The 23,329-nt window shown below is 38.8% G+C and overlaps 1 long non-coding RNA gene across 1 annotated transcript; it reads right to left on the reverse strand.

The window, feature by feature from the left end:
* Nucleotides 1-12,958: 12,958 nt before the first annotated feature.
* Nucleotides 12,959-16,796, reverse strand: LOC107829406 (uncharacterized). The gene is made up of 4 exons (XR_001657922.2): nucleotides 16,707-16,796; nucleotides 16,537-16,635; nucleotides 14,047-15,136; nucleotides 12,959-13,949 (listed from the first exon to the last, which is right to left on the reverse strand). It is a non-coding gene; the product is annotated as an uncharacterized LOC107829406 (long non-coding RNA).
* Between the last annotated feature and the right edge of the window lie 6,533 nt (nucleotides 16,797-23,329).

Raw genomic sequence — 23,329 nt, forward strand, 5'->3', positions numbered from 1 at the left:
ACTTTGGGATTTCTGGCATTCTGAACTTCTTTGGGATGGGTTTCGGGGCCGCTTCCTCGGGGAATGGCCTTTGTATGAACTTCTTCGAATCCACACCTTTCAAGACCGAGGGTGCGCCCGGAATTTGGTCGACCCTGGAGTTGTAGGTTTCGACCTTTTTGTCATTGGCTTCTATCATCTTCTCGCCCGAATCGATCCTCCTGGTGAGGTCCTCGAGCATTTTTACGATGGCAGGATCAGTCATCGACCCGTATTGCTTGATCTCTCCGGTACCTGTTCAGCTGGGGGAGCTGTCCCCGGTGCTACCGTGCTGGGAGTTTTCTGGTGACTTTGTAGTAGAGCAATAGCTAGCTGTTGTGCCTGCAACATTTCAAAAATAACGTGAAGGTTAACCTCACGTTCTTCCCTGGTTGGGATTTTCTGAGCTTCTTATGGATCTCCCTGACGCACGCTCCTGTCGGTATGCAAGCTTATATCTATACGTTGGGCGTCGCGCGAGACCGCATCCACGGGGATTGGTTCAGGAACATTGCTAGGGTTTTGTGGTAGCACACCAACACCCAGAACATCCACACCATTCTCCCCATGGTCCTCGAGAATGTTGTTTTCGCCTCCATTCACTGAATTAGACATATTGACCTAAAATCGAGGATCTTGGACAAGAAAAGGCGTGAAAGATAACTTGCGTTGCGTGATGAAACCAGCAAGAAATAATCACTATTATTTTTAGCCCCACGGTAGGCAACAGAATGTTTACCGTGAAAATAGTAATAACAATTAAATTTGTTGATGAGACTCTAAAAATACGTGATCTATTTTTATGCTAGTTTGTTAAGCAGTTGATGCTAAGTATATGAGATTTAGAGACAAAATAAAGTTAGGGAGAGAGCTATAATCAAACTGTTAGGTTAGCTATTCGGGGCCTCGAGCCTGTCGATTTGGGGCCTCGAGATCGATTCCAGGGCTCGAACTCGAGCTATCATGGGCGATCTGGGTAGGGCTAACAGTTGCGAAATAATCAACAAAGGCTCTTTATAGCCAATGATAAGCAATAAATGATGAACCAATATGAAGATAATAAATGAAAGCAATAACATCAAGAGAAGATGTTAGAGGGCGAAATAGAGAGTTCTTGTATATTTTCGTGTGGAGCAACTGAAGTGACCAACCCTTACAAAGTGATAGGGATCCCCTTTATATAGGAGGGAAATCCCATCATAGTACAACAAGCATTAATTACAAAGATATGGACATGTGACCACTAGATGACACCCTGACTCGGGTCTTAGAGTAGCTCTCTAGGCTCTATCAGTCCTAGCCACGTGCCTTGGAAAATCCCTGTTTCTACTGTGACCGTGGTCAACATTACCCTAAGACCGAGTGCCGACGAGCCTCGAGGTAGGAGACTCGATCATAACCTTGCAGCTTTGAGATTTCGAGATGGTCTTCTGAGGTGCTTTGATAATGAGAAATTGGATCCCTCCCCCCCCCAATTTCACCGTACACATATACATATATACGCGTATATAACATTATCTGGTCATGGGTCAATGTACATGTATATGTGAATGCAATGCATGAGAAGTACGTCAATAAAATCTTTCGGAATGTCATAAGACCATCGTGTCTTTGAATAATATCATGAAGTAAACTTTTTCAACTTACGTATTTTCTGAGACTCATGAATAGATGATAGGATAATATGACACATGAGGAATCAAGAATATAAGTATCTCTAGCTTTTCTATGAATAGAGTAATTTATGGAAGTTGTATATTTGCTCATTTCGTTTGCATCGTATGGATCTTGACAAAAGGAAAGAAGGGATAGCCTTAACATACCTGAGCCGATTCTCTTGACAATCCTTCCAACGCACATCTTTTGTGACAAATCACATAGCGGCGGATCGAAGTAGGGAAAAATCCGTATGATATTCTTGAGAAAGATTGCACCGTACTCCCTTAGAATCGCAATCCCGTTGCTATTACGCAGTATAATTTTGTATGATGTTTTTGATGAGCAAAATCACGTCAAAGTGTCTCATTTGTAGGAGAGTCTTATGAAGCAAGATATATGAAACAAAAGTCACTTTGTAAAGTCATGTTTGAGACTCCAACGCAAGTGTCTTACTTACAAAAGTTTTCTTATCAAATACTCCCTCCGTTTCAATTTATGTGAACCTATTTCCTTTTTGGTCCGTGCCAAAAAGAATGACCCCTTTCCTTATTTGGAAACAATTTACTTTTATGCAATGATTTATAGCCACACAAAATATATGTGCCTCATTTTACACCACAAGTTCAAAAGTCTTCTCTCTTTTCTTAAACTCCGTGCCCAGTCAAATGGGTTCACATAAATTGAAACGGAGGGAGTATGTATTTTTTTAATTGACATGTACTAAGTAGTGAGTGTTCAATTCAAAAGAAAGTTATGAAAAATCGTTTTATTATAGATACCCAAAGAGTCATGAATGATAAGGTGGTTTGCTGCCACATGGGGGGGGGGGGGATTTAGCCTTATCACAATTCTTACCCACTTAGTTCCTTAATTAATTTGCTAATCCCCATTAACTAATAATTATTCAATTATCTAAATTATTAGAAATTATCTCAAATTACTTAAAATACCACTCACTTTTAACACACTTTATACACCTTATAATCACGGTCATGTGGTACCTTGTATAGCATTGGGCCATAAATACCGAATATTATGGAATGGACTACATTTTATCCCAACATGACAATCTTCGACGAAATTTATTTTCTTCGATTTACTTACCCTCCCACCTTCACAAATTTATTCATCACTTGTTTAAAATAGCATAATACTTATAATCCCAAGAAAATCTCATTCCCGAGTCTACGTCAATTAACTGAAGACGAAACTTTAACATACAAAAATGCGGGATGTAACATCATTTCCCCTTTTGGAACATTCATCCTCGAATGTTGACTGATGCACTTATCATTTTCAAAACCTATGGCTCTTGCGAATACTTTAGTACACTCATTGCCATCTAGGCAACTGTCCTGTGAATAAATCCAAAGTCCAGGGCATTCCCCCCTTTAAGCCTCTTTCCCACACCATGACTTGTGATCGAAATTCTTCTAATCTCGTAACTGTTGCTACCGTCTATCACGCAGCCTTTACGATACTAACCTTGTAAGTGTGCCTATGCGACTCTTCTCTCCTTTTTTCTCTAGCTTTGAGCCAATATCTAGGCGTTACTTTGTAAACATATACAGAGCTTAATAAGATGTCTTTCTGGCCATCTATAGGTATACTGAAGTTCTTCGCTCGATACTTTGTAGAACTTGCGAATATTGCTATATCTTATTTTATAGACCGGGTTATCCATTCGTATGACTTTACTGCATCTACGTAGGTCATACTATACCATAACTCTTACTTCGATTTATCGTTACTGAGGTTTGAAACCAACTCCAGGTTACTCTCATTGCTTATTCTTAAGACTTATGGTCTAATCTCATCTCATAATATTGAATTTTTATCCAGCTATTGTTGATTCATATTAATATTGATCTATCACCTACCACTGATAACTTGATCTCTTATGTAACACCACCGCTCGGGCTCGCGTCTCATTTGGGGCATCTGAGTAATTAGATAGATCCACCTACGAGTGATACTATACTTCTATAATCGTACTTTATAGTATCCCAATGTGACTCACCTTATATGGGTATTTTTGTCCCTTACAATTCATGAAATCCTCTTCAAGTCATTACTCAATCGAAGGCCCAAACGTCATCCTTTATTTATCACAATCACACCCTCATTCTATTACTATGGCAGCATTCCATTTCTTTTTAGACATTATTATTCTTAGACTCCTTTGAGTTCATTTAGGCTATACTAAACTTTCTATAACTTAGATAAACCATTAGCTCTCTTATTTTTATGGGCTTAATCCCGAGGACTTATCTATTCTCGCCACCTTCTCATTCGCCCTTTCTCGTTCTTACTCCTGTCATAAAACTTTATCGCATTACTATACTTTAGCTTGGGACCTATACATATCTAATTATACTATTCGCGGCCTTTTTTCAACTTGCTTGCACCATATATTTCCTTGTGTTATTCTGCAACATAAAGCGCGACATCACATAGTCTCTAACTCTTCTTTACTCTCTTGCCTATATCTCTCGGTACTTAGAAACCATAGGCTGGAAGGTACGCCACTGGCGATGCTACTATCATTCCGGGATATTGAATCCTAGTGCTTCTAGCCTTCTATCCGCAATATGGACTATTCACAACCTTCTTCATTTGAGCATCTCGTACGTTGTTCACATTTACCTTTCTTACCATAAAATCTTGCATGGTATATTTTATCTCTTTCCTGACCTCCCTTCCACATAGGTATAATTCACGTTCACAACTTGAAGCTCTATCATAATACTTGCACCTCTAGGGCATACACAATTCGGTGGGAGCTTCATACTGACTTCTTATGAGGCTAGTACTTCTTCTAACTGGCTCTATCATAGAGCCATTATAGAATATAGCTACTGTACTATCTCTCTTGTACCTCAAATATTAAGAGAGATTCTGCCATGTTCTTAATCATGAAGTCTATAATTTTCTAGGTCTAATAATTAGACTCCTGGTTTACTTATTTGGTGTAACTTTTTAGTTTCTTCTTCCTTCTAATCAGTCTTTGTGTGGGCTTAATCTATCTTCCGATCTGCGGCTCCTGGTATTAGTCATTACCTTAGCCTTTCATGGGCGTTAGGGAATATCCATGATACAATCTTCTAACAACTTGATCCTTTATCTATGCCCTGGGCTCAATTCTTTCTTTTAACTTATACTGGAGTCTTCTACGGCTGTATGATTGTCAACATATATGTTGCATGGATAATACTCCAAAATCTTGAGTGTATCCATCATGTACTAACTCTGTATCATTTGTCGAATAATTCCTTTCGTTCCATCTCAGCTTTTTTTAAACGTACGTAATTAGTTTTTCTGGTCTTTCCACCCCCTTGTTGCGTACATACTTAACTTATCCTAGTTCCCACACATTCCGGAATTTTTGTGCAACTCATATGGTCTCGAATATTACCTTCGATTTGTTGTGAGACTGATTTTACATGACCATTTCTCCTTCGAGCTACTATATTTAGGTTGAAGACTTCTTCATTATTTCCTCAGCTAGTCTCCCATTGTAGTACTTAGGGATGACCCTCTAACTCTTGTAAAGATGTGAGCTTATTACATTGTATACCCGATGGAATTTTTGACGTTCTTCCTCGCCTCTAATTATCCGTAGTTACTTACCTCAATGCCCTTGTGCTTGTAGGATTGCTTCTAAACTAATATTTTGATTGTCTTCCTAGTGGCATGCTCTTTTATTTCTATAATACTCATATGGTACCTTTTACTATCCCAACTCCTAACTGAATATTTCTCAAGGATCACGATGTCATATCTGCGAGACTGAATTCACCATATTGGGTTTTACTATGTTTATCTTGCACGATCTGCTAACTCGTCTGTAACCTCCTGTTTCACCATAACTAGGCTCTTTCTGAGTCAATTACTGACTACTCGTTGGCTAATTCTCATATCAATATTCCGCGTAATGTGTCTTGGGTTATTTCCTTTGTCTTAACTTACATCTCGCACTGACTTTTTATCTATCAATAACATCTTGGGCATGGGCCCTTACTTTCTTTCCTTGACGTCATGTTTGCATAATGTTCTGAAATCGTAGCATATTTGTAGGCTTTGAATAAGTGTAGTCTCGTCCCTTTTTCATTTTTTATCACATTCTTCCTTTACCATTCCATAATTAACTAGAACCCCTTAATTCTGACTTAATGCCACACTATTCCATATTCCCCCCTTTAGGGGAGTACTATGGAGCTACGACGACCTGCCTATAGATTCCTCTTCATCTTTGGCGTCTTTTCACATCATCGATAATCCTCATTTGCCTTGCCGTAATCTTTCTGTACGAAGAATAACAAATTTCCTTACTCACGAGGGAACCACCTAGTGTAACTGGCACCTACAGTCTCTTATGCTTAACTTTGCTCACATTGCTTACTTTTAGGGAAGTGTCTTCCTGAATGACCATTCTCTAAATTCCTCATGAATCTTCTTTTGTGGTCTATTCTATTATCGCCGGAATACAATATGAAATTCTCATGATGCCGACTATTATCCAATCACTCAGTCCCTAATTCACATTTAGTTTATCTTGTTCACCAGCCCATACTGATTCATATTATTCTGGGTCTAACTTTTCCTTCTGGTAGTTGCGTTGGAGTCACGAACTTATTTCTCGAAATGAGGATATAACTTTATGGCCTATACTCTTTTGTTGTCTCAAGGCCTGGCTCCTCTCGTCTTTTCCTTAACTTGACTATGTATCCTATAATACCATCTTTTTTCTACCGTTGTCATCCATGCATCACATCTTACTCATAACGCTTCATTAACTCTCTTCTCATTTCCTGCTAATATTTCTGTCTAACACTTTATTTTGAAAATTTCAACAGGATATCTTTTGCTTTTAACTCCCTTTGCTCCATCTAATGGCTCTTCGGGTTGCCTAACATTCTTTCTTTACCAGGGACGAGAGCCATACTAAGGTAACATTTATCCTTTCAAAGCTTCCAGTGCCTATCTTTATAGTACTCATATCTAGCTATACTATTTTAGAGTGTACCATCTAAGTGTCTCATGAGGAGATGTATTAGCACATTTGCAATATTCTTCAGAAATGTCAACTGACGCAAACAATTCATCCATCATTTTGGGTTACTCTAACCTTAGCCAGATCCTGATATCCTGTCCTCTTCTTATGCTACTTCTATTAACCCCCATAGGGCATAACTGGAATGGGCGTGACCAATTGTACATACCTCTGTTACTATTGAAGATAACTCAAAATGCTTATATTTTTTTGCTTGAATTGTAAATACTGTTAATCTTCATTAATTGGGTACCTCGTACCTTTCTTTACCTTACTTCTTTTACTTGCTAAAACTTGTGTCTACCTTCCGATTCTCTTATTCCTTTTTACCGTAAATGTTGATAGACATTCTTGCCTTATGGATCCTTATCAAAAAACTTACACATCTTAGTACATACATGATCTGTTGAATACCTCAAATTTATCCATCATAAGCATGATGCAAAAATCGAGTGCCTCTGACTCAACTCTTCCACAACTATATCTCTTACCAATCGTCTTTCTGGATGTATGAATCGTCGTATTATGAATAAGATAGAGTTAGAAATTGAGTTCTTAAAATTGAGTTCTATGACATGATCTAGAGTAAGAAGAAAGAGTGACAGTCCTAAATGCCCTATAGCCTCATGCTTATAAGTGTGGTACACGACACACCCATAAATAGGAATCTACTAGACACAGTTTGTAGACTCCCTAGGACAGAACTACCCTGATACCACTTTTGTCACAACCCAAACCGATGGGCTGCAACGGGCACCCGATACCTTACTCAATCGAGTACCAACATAACGTATCTTTTCATGTAGAAGAGTCTTATGAAGCAAGATATATGAAACAAAAGTCACTTTGTAAACTCATGTTTGAGACTCCAACGTAAGTGTATTACTTACAAAAGCTTTCTTATCAAATATTATTTTCCCATCCTACAATAACTTAAGGTTTTAGATGCCTTATATATGGATGTGGCAGCCACCATATCCTGTATTTTGCCACCTTATCTAATAACTTAATGAGTCAAGAATGATAAGGTGGTTTGCTGCCACATGGGGGGGGGGGATTTAGCCTTATCACAATTCTTACCCACTTAGTTCCTTAATTAATTTGTTAATCCCCATTAACCAATAATTATTTAATTATTCAAATTATTAGAAATTATCTCAAACTACTTAAAATACCACTCACTTTTAACACACTTTATACACCTTATAATCACGGTCATGTGGTACCTTGTATGGCACTGGCCATAAATACCGGGTATTATACCTTGGACCGTATTTTATCCCAACATGACAATCTTCGACGAAATTTATTTTCTTCGATTTACTTACACTCTCACCTTCACGAATTTACTCATCACTTGTTTGAAATAGCATAATACTTATAATCCCAAGAAAATCTCATCCTCGAATCTACGTCAATTAACTGAAGACGAAACTTTAACATACGAAAATGCGGGATGCAATAGTCCACATCTACCAAAATGTAGGTGTTCCCATAAGAGCTCATGAATGGTCCCATGAAATCAATACCCCACACATCAAAGATGTAAATTTCCAAGATGGTGGTGAGGGGCATCTCATTCTTCTTCGAAATCCCGCCGGCGCTTTGACATTCATCACATCGCTTGACTAGATCACTAGCATCCTTGTAGAGAGTCGGGTAATAGAATCCACAACTCAACACTTTTGTTGACGTTCTAGCTCCACCATGATAACCACCATACACGAAGAGTGGCAAGCCTCAAGAATTTCCACTTGTTCCTCCTCCGGCACACATCTTCGAATCACACCATCGGTGCAAATCCGGAAGAGATACGGTTCATCCCAATAATAGTCAAGGCAATCCCATTTGAGCTTCTTCATTTGGTTTGAAGAGAACTCATTTGGTACAATTCCACTCACAAGATAATTTGCTAAGTCGGCAAATCATGACATCTCGGTCATTGAAATGTCTAGCAATTGCTCGTCAGGGAAGGAATCATTGATCTCAAGGCCGTCATGTGGCCTCCTCTCTTCCTCCAATCGAGACAAGTGGTCTGCCAGTTGATTTTCACTACCCTTGCAGTCTTGCATATCTAGATCAAACTCTTGCAATAGAAGCACCCACTGCATCAACCTTGCCTTAGAATCTTTCTTGCTCATCAAGTACCTAAGTGTCCCGTGGTCAGTGTGAACAATCACCTTTGTACCCATGAAATACAGGTGGATCTTCTCCATAGCAAAGAAAATAGAAAATAGCTCTTTTGGTCACTGTATAATTAACTTGGGCATCATTCATGTCTTGCTATCATAGTATACCGAATGGAAGATTTTGTTGATTCTTTGCTCCAAAACTGCTCAACCGCCACATCACTAGCGTCACACATGAGCTCAAAAGGTAAGCTCTAATCCGGTGCGATAATAATGAGAGTAGTAGTCAACTTGAACTTGAGCAATTCAAATGCCTTCATACAATTTTCATTTAAATAGAACTTGGCATCCTTCTCCAAAAGTTTACACAATAGTTTACCACCTTGAAAAAATCCTTGATGAATCGGTGACAGAACCCCGCATGACCCAAGAAGCTCCTCACTTCCTTCACGGATGTAGGGGAGGGAGTTTGGAAATCACCTCAATTTTGTCCTTGTCGACCTCAATACCACTCTTTGATATTTAATGGCCGAGGACTATACCTTCATTAACCATGAAGTGACATTTCTCTCAATTCAACATCAAATTTGTTTCCTCAAATCTAGCCAAGACCTTATCCAAATTGTTCAAGCAATCATCAAAAGAATTCCTAACCACGTAAAAATCATCCATGAAGACCTCAAGAATATCCTCCATCATGTCTGTGAAAATAGCCATCATACACCGTTGAAAAGTCATTGGTGCATTACACAAGCTGAATGGCATCCACGAGAATGCAAAGGTACCATAGAGACAAGTGAAAGTAGTCTTTTCTTGATCTTCCCGAGTAATGAGAATTTTATTTTAGCTGGAATACCCATCAAGGAAACAATAGAAAGCACGATCGTCCAACCTATCAAGCATTTGATCAAGGAAGTGAAGTGAAAAATGATCTTTTCTTGTAACTTTGTTGAGCTTGCGATAATCAATGCACCCTCCATCTGGTCACCACCCTTGAAGGAATTAACTAGTTCTTGTCATTTGTAACCACAATCATGCCCCCTTTCTTTGGCACACATTGCACCGGAAAAGTCCATGAACTATCGAAAATAGGGTAAACAACCCCGGCATCCAACCTCTTTATGATCTCCTTCTTGACAACCTCTTGCATTGCTTCATTTAGCCTCCTTTGATGTTCAACGGGGGGTTTGGCACCCTCCTCCAAAATAATATTGTGCATGCAAAAGGCAGGGCTTATGCCCCGGATATCCCCCAATGTCCATCCGATTGCTTGCTTCCTACTTTGTAGCACCTCCAATGTGGACTCTACCTGCATGTTAGTCAAACAAGAAGAAATAATAACTTGTAAAGTTAAGAAGGGCCAAAGAATTCATACATGAGATATCAGATTAGGTATATACCAAGTCTAGTGTATGACGTGCCCAAGATTGCACTTCCACATGATTGGTTGTTTCCTTTCTACTTCTAATTTTTATGCTAATTCTTGCAATTGAAAAGCTAAGACACATTGTTTTTAGTATTGTTGTTTTTCAAGTTGATAAAAGATCTACGGTCGTAACTTTCACCTATGTGGTTACTTAACGGATTGTAGGCTCTAGGGCAAGTTTGCTTGGTTGGGATCGTAATATAGCAATCACACATAATTACCCACTCAATACCTCTCGGTAGTTAGAATGATTATGCCCAATTTGGCTTTCTCAAGACCAAATGGGTATTGCACAAAACAAGTGATAAATGCTCGAATCGGGTCTTACAATCTCTAGATACAACCCTTTAATTGGGGCTATCAATTTCTTGAGCTCGTCTCAATTCCTTGTTAGCCAAGTTTTCCTAGACTTAGTCTCTCTTTCTCAAGTAGAGACTAAGTCAATTAGGCATGAATCAATGTTTGCAACCATCAATTCTCAAATTTAAGAAAGCACTAGGCTAAATATCACTAACTCAATCACAAACAAGCCCGAAATCAAACACCCATTAAATACTCACACTAGGGTTGGGTCATAACCCTAGTTAGATATTTAGCTACTCATGAAAAATGAACAAATTAAAGAAGAAACTAAGATAAAATCCATAATAGATGATTAAGAGAAGAAAATCTAATGATAAAATGTTAAACTAATACAATGTTACCCAATACTGTAATGAAAAACGAATTGATGTCACCCAAACTCACACCACTATTTGGGATTCTGAGGTAGTCGATGCAATTATAAATACCCAACGCGAGTTGGGGTCGAGTCCATAGAGAACTTTATATGGGATTATATATATACCTAGTCTAGTGTATGTTGTGCCCAAGATTGCACTTCCACATGATTGGTTGTTTCTTTCTACTTCTAATGATTATGCTAATGCTTGTAATTAAAAATCTAATAGACAATATTTTTGGTATAATTGTTTTTTCAAGTTGATAAAAGATCTAGGGTCGTGACTTCCACCTAGGTGGTTACTTAATGGATTGTAGGCTCTAGGGCAAGTTTGATTGGTTCAGATTACAATATAGCAATCACACACAATTATCCACTCAATACCTCTCGGTAGTTAGAGTGATTAAACCAAATTTGGCTTTCTCAAGTCCAAATGGATATTGCACAAAACAAGAGATAAATGCTCAAGGCGGATCTTACTATCTCTAGATTCAACCCTTTAATTGGGGCTATCAATTTCTTGAGTTTACCCCAATTTCTTATTAGCCAAATTTTCCTAGACTTAGTCTCTCTTTCTCAAGTAGAGACTAACTCAATTAGGCATGAATCAATGTTTGCAACGATTAATTCTTGAATTCAAGCAAGAACTAGACTAAATATCACTAACTCAATCACAAACAAGCCCTAAATCAAACACCCATTAAGTATCCACACTAGGGTTGGGTCACAACCCTAGCTAGAAATTTAGATACTCATGAAAAATGAAGAAATTAAAGAAGAAACTAAGATAAAATCCATAATATATGATTAAGAGAAGAACATCTAATGTTAAAATATTAAACAAATACAATGTTACCCAATATAGTAAAGAAAAACGGCTATCTATTCTCAGGTGCATAAAACATAACCTAAAAATGACAAAAAGATCTATCTATACCCAGCTAAAATTGTCGGACAAAATTTCCCCTGCAGAGGTTGTGCGGCCGCATAATCATGTGTGTGGTCCATACTTTGAAACTTAGCTTGAAAGGTTGGACTTCTGCGGTCGCACAATTTTGGGTTGCGGTCGCGCTTCATCAACCTCTACGGACCGCACATTTCTGAGTGTGGTCGCACTCTTGATTCTGCGGTTGCACAATAATGGGGCGACCCACACTTGTTGACTTAGGCTTTGGCAATGGGAGATTCCTGCAGACCGCACATCTCTGAATGCGACAGCGCTCTTGATTCTGCGGCCGCACAATAATGATGCGGTCCTCATTTCTTCATGATCCAAAAATCCCATCTCTCTGAACTTTATCTTTTGCAGCGCATAATAATTGTGCGGTCCGCATTTGCAAAGATTTCCTGTCAGAGGCTTTCTTCATGTTTTGCGGCCGCACTCAATATTGTGCGGTCCACATGTTGCCCTTTTAGCCTTGTTTTGGTCTTTGTCCAAAAGTACTCCTTCTTGAGTTGATTTTCATTTCTTTGGCTCATATTCCAACACTCCTACAAGCAAACATATTTCATTAGTTTTCAGGAATAACTTTAAGTAACTTTGAGCTAAAACGAAAGTAAAAGAGTGCAAATAAGTAGTCAAAATCCCTACTTATCAACTCCCTTATACTTAGGCTTTTGCTGGTCCTCAAGCAAATAAGGTAATTTCCACCTCCACAAGACAAGAACTATTTCAGCTAGCCTAAGGTGAATCAATCACACATCAATTGGGAGCAACATATACCCACAATACGTATGAATTATCAATAATGCAATGATTTGACTTTGTGAGTACAATAGTTCTAATGTGACACTAGAGAGTTAGGAGTTGACTTTATTCATCAAGGAAGCTCGCTCTTTCATGTTGGTCATTGTGGATCCCAAACTCCTCCTCCTCTACTCTCCGTTTGCCTATCTCACTTAAGAATTTAGCACTCAATCCAAAGATTTGCGAAAGGTTCACTCACCTCGCTCAAAAGAATGTCGCGAGTACGGCTTTAAGTACCATAGGCTTGCCCCTCATGTAAATCACCACTAATGTAAGCTCACTCAACGTGAAATCATGTAGGGCTTTTGCGGGAAGTAATGAAGGTTTTTTAGATCAAGGTAGGACTTGATGGAATAGAATGGATTCATCTTTCCTTCAGCACTCCATTTTCTCTTTTTGGCTCATACTTTGCCATGCCGATGAAGTATCCGCTATCTCATCAAGAATCTCATAAGCTTCCGCATACGACGTTGTCATAAAATTTCCACCGGCAAGTTGGTTGACCACACATTGATTGGTAGTATTGATCCCTCTATAAAAAGTCTGTTGAATCATAGCCTCCATTAAGTCATTGTTCGGACACTCTTTCACCATAGTACTATATCTTTCCCATATCTCATACAAAGGCTCATTGGGTTCTTGTTTGAAAGCTAGAACCTCATTCCTGAGAGTTGCCATATGCCCGGGAGAAAAGAACTTGGCAATATATTTCTCGGTCAATTCATCCCATGTATGGATAGAATGATTTGACAACCTCTCCAACCAATCCAAGGCCTTCCCCATAAGAGAGAAAGGGAATAGCCTCAACCGCAAAGAATCCTTAGAGACGTTGGTTTGGTTGCTCTCCCAGCAAGTGTCAACAAACCCTTTCAAGTGCTTGTATGCATTTTGATTTGAAGCCCCGGTGAAGAATTCTCGTTGTTCTAACAGTGTAAGCATGACATTTGTGATTTAAAAGTTTTCCACCTTAATGCGGGGTGAGACTATGGCACTTGCATATCCTTCATTCAGCAACACTCGATGTGCCGTCGCTCTTGGAGAAGGTGGGGTAGGAACGGGAATGTTGTCTTGAGGAGGGTGGCCTCATCTATTTCCTTGAGGTTCAAGAGGAACCTCATCAACTTAGTCATCATCCCGGTCATCCCCCAATGGAACGTTTCCAAGATAATCATTGTTGTGGAGAGCCATTTTATCACCTACAATTGATTCACGAAAAGATTAGTAACTCGGAAGGAAAAGAAGACAAATCACACACAAAACCAAATATATAGCTAAATCTATTTTTAAGCTCACCGGCAATGGCGCCAAAAAATTGATGTCGCACGCCAAAACTCACACCACTAATTGGGATTGTGATGCGGTCGATGCAATTATAACTACCCAACGTGAGTCGGGGTCGATTCCATAGAGAGCTTTATATGGGATTAGGTATATACCAAGTTTAGCGTATGGCGTGCCCAATATTGGACTTCCACATGAATGGTTGTTTCTTTTCTACTTCTAATTTGTATGCTAATGCTTGCAATTGAAAATCTAAGAGACAATGTTTTTGGTATTGTTGTTTTTCAAGTTGATAAAAGATCTAGGGTCGTGACTTCCACCTAGATGGTTACTTAACAAATTGTAGGCTCTAGGAAAAATTTCTTGGTTACGGTCGTAATATAACACTCACACGCAATTACCCACTCAATACTTCTCGGTAGTTAGAGTGATTTTGCCCAATTTGGCTTTCTCAACCAAATGGATATTGCACAAAACAAGTGATAAATGCTCAAATCGGGTCTTACTATCTCTAGATTCTACCCATTAATTAGGGCTATCAATTTCTTGAGCTCACCCCAATTCCTTGTTAACCAAGTGTTGCTAGAGTTAGTCTTTCCTTTTCAAGTAGAGACTAAGTCAATTAGGCATGAATTAATATTTGAAACCATTAATTCTCAAATTCAGGCAAGAACTAGGCTAGTCTGGGTTGCGGCCGTGCTTCATCAACTTCGACGGACCGCACATTTCTTAGTGCGGCCGCACAATAATGGTGTGGTCTGCACTTCTTGACCTTGGGATTTGGAAATGGGAGACTTTTGGGGGCCGCACATTTCTGAGTGCGGCCACGCTCTTGATTCTGTGACCATACAATAATGGTGCGACCCGAATTTCTTCATGATCCAAAAATCCCATCTCTCTGAACTTTATCTTCTATGGCCGCACAATAATTGTGCGGTCCACACTTTGCAAAGACTTCCTGTCAGAGGCTTTCTTCATATTTTACGGCCGCACTCAATATTGTGCGGTCCGCATGTTGCCCATTTAGCCTTGTTTTGGTCTTTGTCCAAAATTACTCTTTCTTGAATTGATTTTCATTTCTTTGGCTCATATTCCAACACTCCTGCAAGCAAGTATATTTCGTTAGTTTTTGAGAATACCTTTAAGCAATTTTCAGCTAAACGAAAGTAAAAGAGTGCAAATAAGTAGTCAAAATCCCCACTTCTCATGAACCTGGAACAATACAAGTTAAAAAAAATATTGACTTGTCATACACAATTCAGGCGGTAAATTATACAACATAACAAACACTGACCATCACGAATATGGTGCAGCAGACACTACAAATGGAGTGAATCTATCAGCACATAATTTTAGCCTAATATTTCTCGATTCACCTGCAAAGTCTGGGAATAGCCTATCAAAATGCTTCCATGCTTCTCCATCTGACGAATGACATAGCACACCATCTGGCCTTTTATGTTCATAATGTCATCTCATATGAGGAGCGGAACTCATTGGTACATACAACCTCTTAACCTTAGTATAAGGGGTAAATAGTGCATCGCCTTCACTGGAACCTTCTTTTATTTAGCATTTGTCACTTCTTTGTAACGCGACTGGATCTAAAATTTTCAATATTAATATTCTCCGCTATGGGACTACCTTCTTCACCACCAGATGAGTTCTGAAAATGAATATCATTTACACTAGCATGACACTCTCCATGCACAGTCCACACATAATAATTTTTCATAAACCCCTTCTTATACAAATGAACATTATTAATATCGAGCCCTAATAAGTTAAGACACTTGTATTTCACACAGGGGCACCTAATCGTTCATTCGATAAGGAAATCATCAAGTGTCTTTGCCTTAGCAATAAAGCTAGCAACCCATTGACACAACCCTGTATGATTCAGATGATTCCTATCTACACAAAAATATTAAATATTATTTTATTTAAAGGTTCTTATTTTAAAAGGTTACCATTACACAATAAGTTAATTTTTAAGAATCCAATTTTAAAGAATTTAATTTCAAAGGCTTCTATTTGTATAGGTACAAAAGTAGAATTATTAGCTTAGTATTACCTATCCTCTTGTCATATTCTCAAAATCTCTTCTATAAAGTGATTGCGATTCATTAGATCGTACTTCATCAAATTTCACAAACTATATATTTCTTTTTATTAATATCATTTATGAATATTTTTTACTAAGAGGAAGAGAGGTAAAAGGAAAACTAAATACCAAAGCAATATCAGTGGCCTCCCAACTCAAAATGCAAGAAATCATATTTGTTTTCCCCATAATACTATTGAAATATCAAAGCAATTTCCATTCTCAAGTGGAACTCCACAAGATAAATTTGTTCAAAAGATTATGAATGATCTGTTACAAGAAAACTACTCCACTCAAAAATACCCAAAATTTTATAAAACTGAAAATCAATCTATTTTCTAGCATAAAATTCTAAATACTTGGATAAATTTAATAATTTTAATAAAAATTATACTAACCTTTCCATCGGACCACTACAACACCACCACTGAGTATAGAGGAAGACAATATCATTGGAGTCCACCGCCCCGCTGCTGCTGCACACCCGACCGCCTCTTCTAAAAAATTGAAAAGGAAAATGAGAAGAGAGGAGGAGGGATAGAGAGAAGGAGAGAACGAAATACAGTACCTTTGTCTTCAATGGCACCAGTGGAGGGTTCCGCTGTGGGGGGTGTGGGGGAGAGGGGGGGGGGGAACTGGGAGGAGATGGAAAAAGAAAGACTGATGAAAGAGGCGAAATAAAATATTTTCAGGGAAAGCAGGTATTTTAAAAGGATTTGCAACCGAATCGGCCGCAAATATTAATTTAACATTTAAATTTTTCAACCAAATCCATCGCACAAGTGGGTCAACGCAGTCAAAGGTGTCAGGCAACAATTAATTTCACTTTGCGACCGATTTTGTCGCAATCTTTAATTTTAATTTTTTTATTTTTCGACATAAATAGTCGAAAACCTCGCAAAAAACTTTCGCGGTTTTATCCGCCATTTTTCGACGGACCCAGTAGCAGTGTGAGTCTTAAATTTTTTTTTTAAGAGAGTATATATATTTTTTAGCAAATTTTCGACCGTTTCCATCGGAAACTCTCACTGAATTTTTGTAGTCGCAAATTGGCAGTCGGAAAATGGACATTTCTAGTAGTGAATATAGCAAACACTATTATACTAATTTAATTGAAAATTCAAATGCTCTCCCAAGTTCTGTATTAAGCTTTTTGATTTTTTATGATTATTAGGGTATATTTGCTACAAAATAAGAAAATGTTCTACCTTGATAGATTATTTTATAAATCAATTTTCAAAATTTAGTTAGGTAATAAAGAGTTCATTTCTAGAATTATATTGTGAATTCTATTGAAAGCATTCCACACAATTTCTAAAAGTGTAGCTTATGTTTCAATTGCGTTATTAGTGCACAAGTGAAGAGCATTGGCATATGCCATCACATCTTTCCACGGCTATCCTTAATAATATCCAATTGCAGCCACTTTGTCCATAACAGTACTACTCCAATCTGTGTAAGGCTTCAGTCTTCCTAAAGGAGAAAGTTATCATATCATTTTGAGAGCTTTCATTGGAGGTTTAAAATTCCAAAAAATGCAGATCAAGTGGGTCTTTACTTAATTAGGAAGTGATTACATTTGTACTAATTTTAAAGTTACGACTATATTCTAAGTACTTTACAATTACTGACTATGTTTTAAACAATAGTTTTAAAAGTAGTTAATGTTACATGTCACAATCCAAAGTCCACTATAGGTCGTGATGGCGCCTAATGCAGCCGTCAGGCAAGCCAACATTGATATATCCATTTATTTACACATTTTATTACTTTTAATATCACAATCTTCATTAATTTAATGGTATAAAATAGAATTTCCAGGGTAAAATAAATATTGAATGCGCAATTACAATAACAAACAATCCATAGGAATCTCCAAAAATCCGGTATCACAAGTGCATGAGCATTTTCTAAGGAGTATAACAATAATACAACATCTGTCCAGAATGTAAATAAGACATGATAAAATAAATAATACAATGTAGACTCGACGAACTGCTTTGCGTAGATTGAATTGCAGCTCACATAAAGTCTCCTCAACAGATGCGCCTACGCGCCAAGATGATCACCAAATGACCTGTCAGATCTTGCACATTAAGTGCAGAAGTGCAACATGAGTACGTATATCAACGTGTACCCAGTAAGTATCTAGTCTAACCCTGGAGAAGTAGTGAAGAGGGTCGACATCGACACGTACTAAAGATCCAGTAAAGCAATATAATAAAATATAAGCAGATATGAAGCATACGACAATGATGAGGTAAATATGTAAGTTATATAATCTTCCAATTATTTGTTTTAAAGCATGAACTTCTAAATCTTGTATTCTCCCTTAACAGCTCAAAAAATACCAAATGTCAATATCAAATAAATAAAGGAATACCATATAAAAGGGTCGGGCATCAGTGGAAAGATTAGCTCGTGAATATTCGGGCTACTAGCAATATAACGCACGATTCTGCAGAGGTTGTTCGGCCCAATCCAGAATAATGTATACACTGGTCGAGCGGTACGAACCATAGATGCATCTATATACTGCCTAGGAGTTTGTCCCGCTCCACAAAAAAGAAGAAGGAAGGTAACGAATCATGAGACACACGTTTCAATTACATGAGCACAAAGTGAACATAATCTTTACTGTTCCTCAAATAACTAGCCAATAACTTAAGGTGATAAGACTTGGCCTAGTATACATATATTTATTTCTAAATCAATTTTAGTTATAACTCATATTAATTAATCCAACAGAAAGTGTTCAAATAATTCAATTATTACATGATAAAGTCCTAAGTCTACCCGGACATAAATATATTTCAGCTACGTACGGACTCTCGCTACCTCGTGCATATGTAGCACCCACAACTAGTTGCACATAAGAATAAATATCACCTAGGGGGTAGTTTCCCCATCACAAGGCTAGACACGAGACTTACCTCGCTCCGAAGTTCCATGACCGGTTCCAACACCTCTCTAACACCTCAACTCAAAGCCAAACGTTCTAAAACTAGTCAAAAAACGTGCAGATTAAGGAAAATATACTACAATGCTTACAATTTAACAATTTATAATGATTCCCAACTCCGCTCAAAAAGTCAATAAAATCAACCCTCGGGATCATATGTCCGGATTCCAAAAATATTCGAAGATAAATATTACCCATAACACTACGAACTCAAATATATAACTTATTCCCAATTCCATGAAAAGTTTCGTGGTCAAATTCCAAAAATACCAATTTCTAGGTTTTCCACAAAAAATCTCAAATTTTCTACAAATTTCTATGTTAAGATCCATGTATACTTCATATATTTAACTCAAATAACTTACCCCATGATATAGGATGAAATCTCCTCTTCAAAAGCTCCAAATATTGCCCAACCAAGTGAAAAATGAGAGAGAATGAGCCAAATCCTGTATTAAATCCAATCTGCACAAGCCCGCTCTTCTTCGCAATCACAGAAAGACCATCACAATCACGAAGGCCAAAAGTTACAGCCCCCAAATTAACTCTATGCGTTCGCATCATTAATGTCGCATTCGCGATGCCTACTGCCCCTCGCCCTCCGCGTTCGCGATTCCCCAGTCGTGATCGCGTAAGACAAAGGCCTTCTGCCCCATTTCCTTCATTTCTTGTTCACGTTCGCGGTTCAGCCTCCACGTTCACGAAGCTCTACCAAGCCCATCTACACGTTCACATGCCCCTCTTCACGTTCGCATAGGGAAAAATCCACCAGCCCAAAAATCCTTCTTCGCGATCGCGTCTCCTCCAAGCATTCGCGAAGGACAACACCAGCAATAGCTTTTCATCCAAATTTGGTTTGAAATCACCCCGCAACACACCCGAGGCTTCAACACCCCGTCCAATCACATCTACCTGTTCCATAACTGTCACGACCCCGGTTCGCCCTCCGTGAACCATCGTGACGGCACCTAGTCTCTACGACTAGGTAAGCCTAAAAAATGCGGAACATAAATGAAACTTGCGGAAGAAATAATCAAAATTAAAATAACTGAATGGAAACAATAGTTATAATGCCGCTCGGCATATACAATGCAACATTCTCAAAACCAAGTCCACTATCTCAAAACCCGAAAACTCACGGAAACACAAGCCTTTGGAATATCTAACAGTCTAACTCCAAAATATCTAACAAGAAAGAAAATACAGAAGGGCAATGTTTAACAACTAGAATAGAAAGGGACTTCTCGGTCTGCGGACGCGACAGATGTACCTCGAAGTCTCTAAAGTAATCGCCTCCCTCAAGGATGGTAGGCCTGAGTAGCGGTACCTGGATCTGCACATGAAAAACATGCGTAGGAGAGGCATGAGTACACCACAGCGGTACTCAGTAAGTGCCAAGCCTAACCTCGGTTGGATAGTGACGAGGAAGGCCAGGTCCCTACTGAGGTCAAATAAAATAATAAGGTCAACAGTATAGGACAGAACAGTATAAATAAGTACAGCAGTGAAATAACACAGGATGTATAGGACAACAACGACCATACAGAAACAAGGTAAACACGGAAACGAAGTATAGCTCAGCACCAATGATAACGATCGGGGATCTCCCAGGATACTGTCCTGTAGTCCCATATATACATATCTAATGGATCTCCTGGGATCCCATCCCGTAGTCCAATTCATAGTATGCGGGGATCTACCAGAATCCCGTTCCGTAGTCCCAAATATAAATACCCAGTACTGGGGGAATCTACCGGGTGAATTCCCGTAGTTCCATATAACAATGCAGGGGGATCTACCAGAATCCCACATCCATAGTCATAAAATAAATAGGCAAGGGGGATCTACCAGAATCCCATATCCGTAGTCCCAAGATAAACATGCAAGGGGGAGCTAGCGGAATCCCACATCCGTAGTCCCAAAATAAATACACAGCAGCAACAGGAAAATATACAGAAATTGCAATATTTCATATGAAGGCAACAAGTGATTCTAGCCTATCATGCTGCACAGAATTCAAGTAAGGCAGGTTGAACAAATAAAGCAATTAAGTCACTTAGACATGCTTTCCTAAGCTAACAACAGACTTAATAGTGCAAGTAATAGAAACAGGAAAGGAAACATGCTAATAATTACTTAAAGAAAATCGGATTTCCAACAATTAGCACAAGTATGCACTCGTCACCTCACGTAAAAGGCATTTCAATTACCAAATATATCAATCCTAAGGGGAAGGTCCCCCACACAAGGTTAGACAAGCCACTTACCTCGAACCGGCTCAAAAATCAACCCGAGACCACGTTCTTGCCACGAGTACTCGACTCCAAATGACCCAAATCTATTCAATTCAATTGCATAATGTAAATAACACTTCAAGTAACTGATTCTACAATTAAAGTCTAAACTAATACGCGAAATTATGTAAAATAACCAAAATGCCCCTCGGGCTCACGTCTTGGAATCGGGTGAAATTTACATTTTTAGAAACCTCGTACTTTCACGAGTCTACACATAACAAGAACACTGAAATCGAAGTCCAAATGGCCCCTCAAATCCTCATTTAAAGGTCTTTTAAACTCCAGCCCTAATTACCCATTTTTCCCAAATTTTTCACCACTAATTAGGTCTGTAATAACATAAAAATGAGTTATGAAGTCAAGGATGTTACCTCTAAGTTATTGCCCTTTGTTTTCCTCAAAAATCTCTCTCAAAAGCTTCAAACCCGGATAAAAATGGTGAAAGAATAGCTCAAATTCGCGAAGGCAACTATTTATATGTTCTGGCCCAAGCATTTTCGCATCTACGGCCCAATTTCCGCTTCTGCGATATTGCATTTGCGGTCCTAGAACCGCATCTGCGGTTTTCCACTTAAGTCCCAATTTTCGCTTCTGCGATCCCTTTTTCCGCATCTGCAGCATCGCAGATGCGGCTCCTAAGCCGCTTCTGTGGTTCCAGCCTTCCCAAGCCCTTTCCGCTTCTGCACTCCTTTTCCCCATATTTGCGGCATCGCACCTGCGGTCCCCAATCCACAGGTGCGAAAACACCAGAAGCAGAAAATCTGAAGCTTTCCTCAAAAATTCCAAACTCTCTATTAACCATCCGAAATCATCCCGAGGCATTCGGGACCTCAACCAAAGGCACCAACAAGTCACAAACAACTATTCAAACTTGTACCAATCCTTAGAACACCTAAAACAACATCAAAACCTCGAATTAACCATGGATTCAAGCCTAAGAACTCCAAAATTCTCAAAATACGCTTTTAATCAAAAAGTCTATCAAACCTCGTCCGAATGACACAAAATTTTGCACACACATTACATTCAACACTACGGAACTACTCCAACTTCCGAAATTCAATTTTGACCCTCGGATCAAAATCTCACTATCGGACCGGAAACTTCAAAAATTCGACTTTCGACATTTCAAGCCTAAATTAGCTACGAACCTTCAAAATATAATCCGAACATGCTCCTAAACCCAAAATCACCCAACGGAGCTAACAGAACCATCAAATTTCCATTCTGAGTCTGCCTTCACACTGTTCCGACTACGGTCAACTTTTCAACACTTAAGCTCTCATTTAGGGACTAAGTGTCCCTAAATTCTCCGAAACTCAAAACCGAACTTCCTTGCAAATCAAATTAGCAGAAATAAACTTGGGGAAAACAGTTAATAGGGGATCAGGGCTTAAATTCTTAAGACGACTAGCTGGGTCGTCACATCCTCTTACACATAAACATTCGTTCGACTAGCTAGCCCCGCCACTGAACCTTCACTGATGCAATGTTCTTTGACCTCATCTTTCTGACCTGCTTGTCCAATATTGCCACTGGCTCCTCAATATAAGATAGATCCTTGTCCAACTGGACTGAACTGAAATCCAACACATGCGACGGGTCACCATGATACCTCCAGAGCATCGAAACATGAAATACCGGATGAACCCCTACCAAGCTAGAAGGTAAGGAAAGCTCATAAGCAACCTCCCCAACATGCCTCAGTATCTCAAAAGGGCCAATAAATCTCGGACTCAACTTCTCTTTCTTCACGAATCTCATAACGCCCTTCATAGGTGAAACCCGAAGCAGAAACCGCTCTCCAACCATATAGGAAACATCACGAACCTTCCAGTCCGCGTAACTCTTCTGTCTGGACTGGGCTGTACGAAGTCTATCCTAAATCACCTTAACCTTCTCTAAAGCATCCTGATTCAAGTCTGTGCCCAA

This window comes from Nicotiana tabacum, chromosome 8 (assembly GCF_000715075.1).
Source record: "Nicotiana tabacum cultivar K326 chromosome 8, ASM71507v2, whole genome shotgun sequence".
NCBI classification, from domain to species: domain Eukaryota; kingdom Viridiplantae; phylum Streptophyta; class Magnoliopsida; order Solanales; family Solanaceae; genus Nicotiana; species Nicotiana tabacum.